We start from the raw sequence: 7,059 nt of genomic DNA on the forward strand, positions 1-7,059 counted from the left end.
TACCCTCCTTTTCCAGTTTGTTGCCACCACAAAAAGCGCAGCTATAAATATTTTCGTACAAGTCTGTTTATCTATGATCTCTTTGGGGTACAAACCCAGCAATGGTATGGCTGGATCAAAGGGAAGGCATTCTTTTATAGCCCTTTGAGCATGATTCCAAATTGCCAGCCAGAATGGCTGGATCAGTTCACAGCTCCACCAGCAATGCATTAATGTCCCAATTTTGCCACATCCCCTCCAACATTCATTACTCTCCCCTTCTTTCATTTTAGCCAATCTGCTAGGTGTGAGGTGATACCTCAGAGTTGTTTTGATTTGCATCTCTCTAATTATTAGTGATTTGGAACACTTTCTCATGTGCTTATTGATACTTTTGATTTCTTTACCTGAAAATTGCCGATTCATTACTCTTGCCCATTTATCAATTGGGGAATGGCTTGATTTTTTATACAATTGCTTTAACTCTTTGTATATTTGAGTAATTAGACCCCTGTCAGAGTTTTTCGTTTTAAAGATTTTTTTCCCAATTTGTTGTTTCCCTTCTGATTTTGACTACATTGTATTTGTTTGTACAAAAGCTTTTTAGTTTAATATAATCAAAACCATTTAATTTACATTTTGTAATTTTCTCTAACCCTTGCTTGGTTTTAAAGTCTTTCCTTTCCCAGAAATCTGACAAGTATACTATTCTGTGTTCACTTAACTTATTTATAGTTTCCCTCCTTATATTGAGTTCATTCACCGATTCTGAATTTATCTTGGTGTAGGGTGTGAGATGTTGATCTAGACCTAATCTCTCCCATACTGTTTTCCAAATTTCCAAGCAGTTTTTGTCAAATAGTGGATTCATGTCCCAAAAGTTGGGCTCTTTGGGTTCATCATACACTGTCTTGCTGATGTCATGTGATTTTTGTTTGTTAAACTGTTGATATGGTCAATTATGTGGATGGTTTTCCTAATGTTGAACCAACCTTGCATTCCTGGTATAAATCCCACCTGATCATGGTGGATGATCTTCTTAATTACTTGCTGGAGTCTCTTTGCTAGTATTCTATTTAAGATTTTTGCATCTATGTTAATTAGGGAGATTGGTCTGTAGTTTTCTTTCTCTGTTTTTGATCTCCCTTGCTTTGGAATCAGTACCATATTCATGTCATAAAAGGAATTTGGTAGGACTCCTTCTTTGCTTAGCATATCAAATAATTTGTATAGTATTGCGATTAGTTGCTCTTTGAATGTCTGATAGAATTCACTTGTGAATCCATCAGGCCCGGGCAATTTTTTCTTAGGGAGTTCTTTGATGGCTTGTTCAATTTCCCTTTCTGATATGGGATTATATAGGTATTCTATTTCTTCTGCTGTTAATCTAGGCAGTTTATATTTTTGTAAATATTCATCCATATCTCCTAAATTGTTATATTTATTTCCATATAATTGGGTAAAATAGTTTTTAATGATAGCCTGAATTTCCCCTTCATTTGAGGTGAGGTCTCCCTTTTCATATTTGATACTGTCAATTTGGTTTTCTTCTTTCTTTTTTTTATTAGATTGACCAGTACTTTGTCTATTTTATCTTTTTTTTTCAAAGTACCAGGTTCTCTTTATATTTATTAATTCAATAGTTCTTTTACTTTTGATTTTATTAATTTCTCCCTTGGTTTTTAGTATTTCTAATTTAGTTTTCATCTGGGGATTTTTAATTTGCTCGCTTTCTAATTTTTTGAGTTGCATGCCCAATTCATTGATCTCTGCCCTCCTTAATTTGTTAATATATCCACTCAAGGATATAAATTTACCCCTGAGTACTGCCTTGGCCGCATCCCACAGGATATCTCATCATTGTCATTTTCTTCAATGAAATTATTGAATGTTTCTATGATTCCTTCTTTGACAAATTGGTTTTGGAGAATCATATTATTTAATTTCCAATTAGTTTTTGATTTTCCTGTCTAGGTGCCCTTACTAATTATTATATTTATTGCATTATGATCTGAGAAGGTTACATTTATTATTTCTGCTCTTTTGCATTTGTTTGCAATGATTCTATGCCCTATAACATGGTCAATCTTTGTGAATGTGCCATGTGCAGCTGAAAAGAAGGTGTATTCCTTTTTGTCCCTATTTATTTTTCTTCACATATCAATTAAATCTAATTTTCTAGGACTTCATTCACCTCTCTTATCTCTTTCTTATTTATTTTTTGGTTTGATTTTTTAGATCTGAAAGAGGAATATTTAGATCTCCCACTAGTATGGTTTTACTATCTATTTCTTTCTTGAGCTCTGCCAGTTTCTCCTTTATGAATTTGGATGCTATGCCACTTAGTGCATATATATTGAGCAGTGTTATTTCCTCATTGTTTATACTGCCTTTAATCAAAATGTAATGACCTTCCCTGTCTTTTTTAATCATATCTATTTTTACTTTGGCTTTCTCAGAAATCATAATAGCCTGTCCTGCCTTCTTTTTCTCATTTGATGCCCAAAAGGTTTTGCTCAAGCCCTGAACCTTAAACTTGTGTATGTCTACCCGTCTCATATGTGTTTCTTATAGACAACATATGATAGGATTTTTGGTTTCTAATCCACTCTGCTATTTGCTTCCTTTTTATGGGCGAGTTCATCCCATTCACATTCAGAGTTATAATCATCAGTTGTGCATTTGCTGACATTTTTGTATCCTCCCCTATTCCTACCCCCTTTTTTCTTATATTATTTCCTTTTAAACCAGTGGTTTGCTATTAGGCAGCTATCCCTTATCCACTCCCTTGATTAACTTCCCTTTCTACCTCCTCCCTTATTTTCCACCCCCCCCCATTTTGTTTTTAAAGGCCTAATGAATTCCCTCCCCCTTCTTCCCTCCCTTTTTTTGACCTCCCCACTCCCCTGCTCCCCTTGGTTTATCCCTTCTGACTTTCTCAGAAGGGTTAGATAAGAATTTTATGTCCCAATGGATAGTATAGCTACTCTTCCCTCTCAGGGTTGATTTCTCTGAGAGTAAGGTTTGATTATTACCTCTTAATGCTCTCTTTCTCTCCTTCTTATAATAGTATTTGTCCCCTCTCCTTCCCATGCCCTCTTTGTGTGTAATAGAATATCCTATTTTTCTTATTCACTCAAGTTTCTCTTGGTGTCCCCTACTATTCACCCCCTCTTTCCCATCCCCCATGTCATCTTAGATTATTTAATGTTCCACCCTCACCCTGTGAATTATTCTTCTGATTACTATAATAGTGAATACTATAATAGTGAATAGATTTCACTACAGAAAATTATACATAACATTTCTCTACATAGGAATACAGATAGTTAGATCTTACTAAGGCCCTTAAAAAGGCAAATTTAAAAATTATAAGTTTTCTTTCTTTCCCCTCTGGTTCTTATTTTCCTTTTCATGTTTCTCTCGATTTTTGTGGTTGGATATCAAACTTTCCATTTAGCCCTGGTCTTTTCTGTGCAAATACTCGGAATTCTTCAATTTTGTTGAATGCCCATACTTTCCCCTGGAAATATATAGTCAATTTTGATGGGTAGTTGATCCGTGGTTACAGGCCCAGCTCTCTTGCCTTTCTGAATATCGTATTCCAAGCCTTAAAGTCTTTTAGCGTGGAGGATGCCAGATCCTGTGTAATCCTGATTGGTGTTCCTTGATATTTGAATTGTCTCTTTCTGGCTTCTTGTAAGATTTTTTCCTTTGCTTGAAAGCTCTTGAATTTGGCAATTATATTTCTGGGCGTTTTCTTATCTGGATCGAATGTAGTGGGTGTTCTATGAATCCTTTCAATGTCTATATTGCCCTCTTGTTGTAGGACTTCATGGCAATTTTGCTGAATAATTTCTTTTTTTATGGAGTCCAGGTTTCTATTAATTTCTGGTTTATCTGGAAGACCGATTATTCTCAAATTGTCTCTTCTAGACCGGTTTTCTTGGTCTGTCACTCTCTCACTGAGATATTTCATGTTTCCTTCTATTTTTTCAGTCTTTTGACTTTGTTTTATTTGTTCTTGTTGTCTTGAGAGATCATTAGCTTCTAATTGCTTAATTCTAGCCTTTAGGGACTGGTTTTCGGCTCTAATCTTTTTGTTTTCAGCTATGATCTTTTGGTTTTCTTTTTCAATCTGGTTCAATTTGCTTTTCAGTTCATTTGATTTCTGAGCCTCACTTTCCAATTGCAAGATTCTACCTTTTAAACTATTATTTTCTTGCCAGATCTCTTCCATTTTCCTCAAAATCTCAGTTTTGAACTCTTCCATAGCTTGTGACCCATTTTCCTTATTTGAGGTGGGTCCAGATGCTTGTTTGTTCTCTTCCTCCATTTGCTCGGTTGTCTGGATTTTCTCTGTGTAAAAGTTGACGAGTATTAAAGAGTTTTTTTTTTCTTGTTGTTAATCTTTCTCTTCTGAACTTCCTAAGACTGGGTAGCCATCATTAGCCCAGCAGCTTCTCGCTTTATCCTAGCGCTCAGGGTCTGTCCACGGTTTTTTGGCTCCTGAGGTCTGAGTTCTGGTTTTTTCCAAGGTCAAGCCCCCTGGTGGACCCCCTTGCTTGATCCTCTGCCGTAGGTTCCTTTACCAGTCTCAGGGCACTGCTTCCACAGTCGTATACCCGTCTGCACTGGTTCCCCACTCAGGGTTTCAGAGCTTTAGCTTGTGGCTCTGGCTGCCTCCACCCACGCCTCCGCTGGGCCTGAGCTCTGAGCCTGCCTGAGCTTTGCTCCCACGCTCTGAGCCCTGATCCCGTGCTCAGGGTTCGCGTGCGTTCTTTGGCTTTTTGGGGTCCCAAATCTTGCTGTTCTCAGGAACAGGCCCTGGAGCTGCCAATGACTCAATGGGTGCCCCAAACTTGCTCTATTTCTTTTTAGCTGGCTTCGGCGCTATAGGTGTTGTGTGTGGAGGGGTTTGGGGTGGGGTGGTTGCTCAGCTCATGATTTAGTGAGAGCTGTTTCACCCCTTTATAGCATGGAAATGTCCTGATTCCACATACCTTCCATGCTGCACCCTGTTGTGGGGTTCCTCTGTTCGTCTGGACTTGTTTTTATGTCCCCTTGAGGAGTCTTGTGTGTTTTGGTCAGGAGAGGTTAAGAGCTGCTTTTTACTCTGCCGCCATCTTAACCCGGAAACCGTGATATCTTGTTTTTTTAATAGCTCTGACTGATCATTTTGTCTACCTATGAGTTCTTTGTAACAAGAGGTAAGGGTCTATTTAGTAGCTGAAAGAATTATTATATTCTCCACCTCCACATTTTAAAAAATGTAATGGATGAGACATAAAACAGTCTCATACTAGAGGAGCTTGGAAGTTGTTCCTAGGGCATAGTACTCTTGGATGGAGCACCTCCCATGAAGCCTCATTAGCTTCTGGACAATTTTAACTCTTCAGCTTGATATACTGCCACCAGAATGATCTAGATTCTTGGTGATGTTTTAGACACAAAAGGTTTTCATCAAAAGTCCATAGGTTTCTGGTTTTTTCTAGACTCTTCTGTCAAATTTTATAATGATGGCAGTAATAGACTTTGTTAAAAATATATTTGCCAAGGTTGAAAGATTTGCTACATCTGTAGAACTTGTGACAATTATCCATGGGTTCAGAGAATTTTTTTAATGTCATACAGCAAGTGGCTATATAGAGACTCATGTGAATCCTATATGACAGCGAGTTTGTTTATTATTGTCATTAACTGGGCTATTGGGAATTTGGGGAATTTTGACACTTTCTTTGAATGTTAATTACCTGCTGGACTACTGTTTTATAAAGCTGTTACTTTGTGAAAATCATTTGAACTCACACAGTGGTTCATGGCCAACTTAAAAAGAAAATGAATCTCATTTTGGGGCGAGAAACCTTTGCTTTCTACCTTTCCTTGGCTGACACAGTGTGTTACTGATTATAAGCTACATATTTTAAATTCTTAAAACATTTTTTATTATTGATTTTCTTCTTGCATGTGCAATACAGTATTTGAGTTTTATTTTTTCTCTCCTTTTTTTGGAATTGAAGCACATGTTAGCAGTTTTAAAAAGTTGTGTTTTTTTTTTTTAATTTTGCTCTAGGGCAATTTTTTAAAAAATCCATAAACCTTAATGTCAATGCATACCCAACAAAGCTTTAGACTATAGAAATAATGCCATTGATTGTTAAAAAAAATATAGGATTTTGCTTAATGATTCTGTCTGATTCCAAGAGAAGGGAACAAAAAGAGTCACTGCACAGTGCCAAAGAAGCACAAAGCTAACCTTCATAGTGCCAATTGTTATAATGATCCTGGTGTTATAAGGATCTGAAGCTGAGTGAGTATGAGTGATGCCTAAATGTAACACTTAAGTTATGATAGTGGAACACAAATAAACCAACAAAAATGGTTGTTATGAATCTGCTGAACTCAACTTCAAAGTAACAGTGTCTCAGAATGGCCAGCCAAATGAAGAATCTTTGATTAGAATTGCACAGCTACTTCTAATTGACTATTCTGGCCTAGTAAGGATAATTCTAGAGCTGACTGCAGATTATATCTTGCTATAACTGATATTATTCTCCTTTCTCTCAAATGTCCCACGATATAATCACTGAGCCTTAAGAAAAAGTTGACACCAAATCTAGGTAAGTTCAAAGATTTAATGTTATCAGGCTGAGGAGGGGAGCAGGGAAATAACTGAAAGGAGGGAAACAGGATGTTCTTAATCTAAGCTAATGATGATAAAAATGATACTTGATTTGAAGGTAATCAGGCTTGTCAGTTGTCAATTTCTAATAGCCAGTTGCCAGCTGGGCAGGGCGAAACAGAGTTCAACCCAAATCTGGTTGTTTGCTGAAACATGTTGTTGCTTCTTCTTGGAGTATGAATCAGGAACAGGTTATTCAGTATAAAGGTATCATAGGATCTGGGACTTTGAAATTGGTTAGTGTAGGTTGCTGTTAAATCAAGTCTACCCTCCCCACCACAACCTCCCACTACTCCAGATATCTCAGATTGAGACCTTGTCCCAGTTCAAATCCTTCCTTATATACCTGAGTTTTAACTATCCTGGCACATAACACCTCCTGCCAGGCTCAGCTCATT

Source organism: Gracilinanus agilis, chromosome 2 (assembly GCF_016433145.1).
Source record: "Gracilinanus agilis isolate LMUSP501 chromosome 2, AgileGrace, whole genome shotgun sequence".
Classification (NCBI taxonomy): domain Eukaryota; kingdom Metazoa; phylum Chordata; class Mammalia; order Didelphimorphia; family Didelphidae; genus Gracilinanus; species Gracilinanus agilis.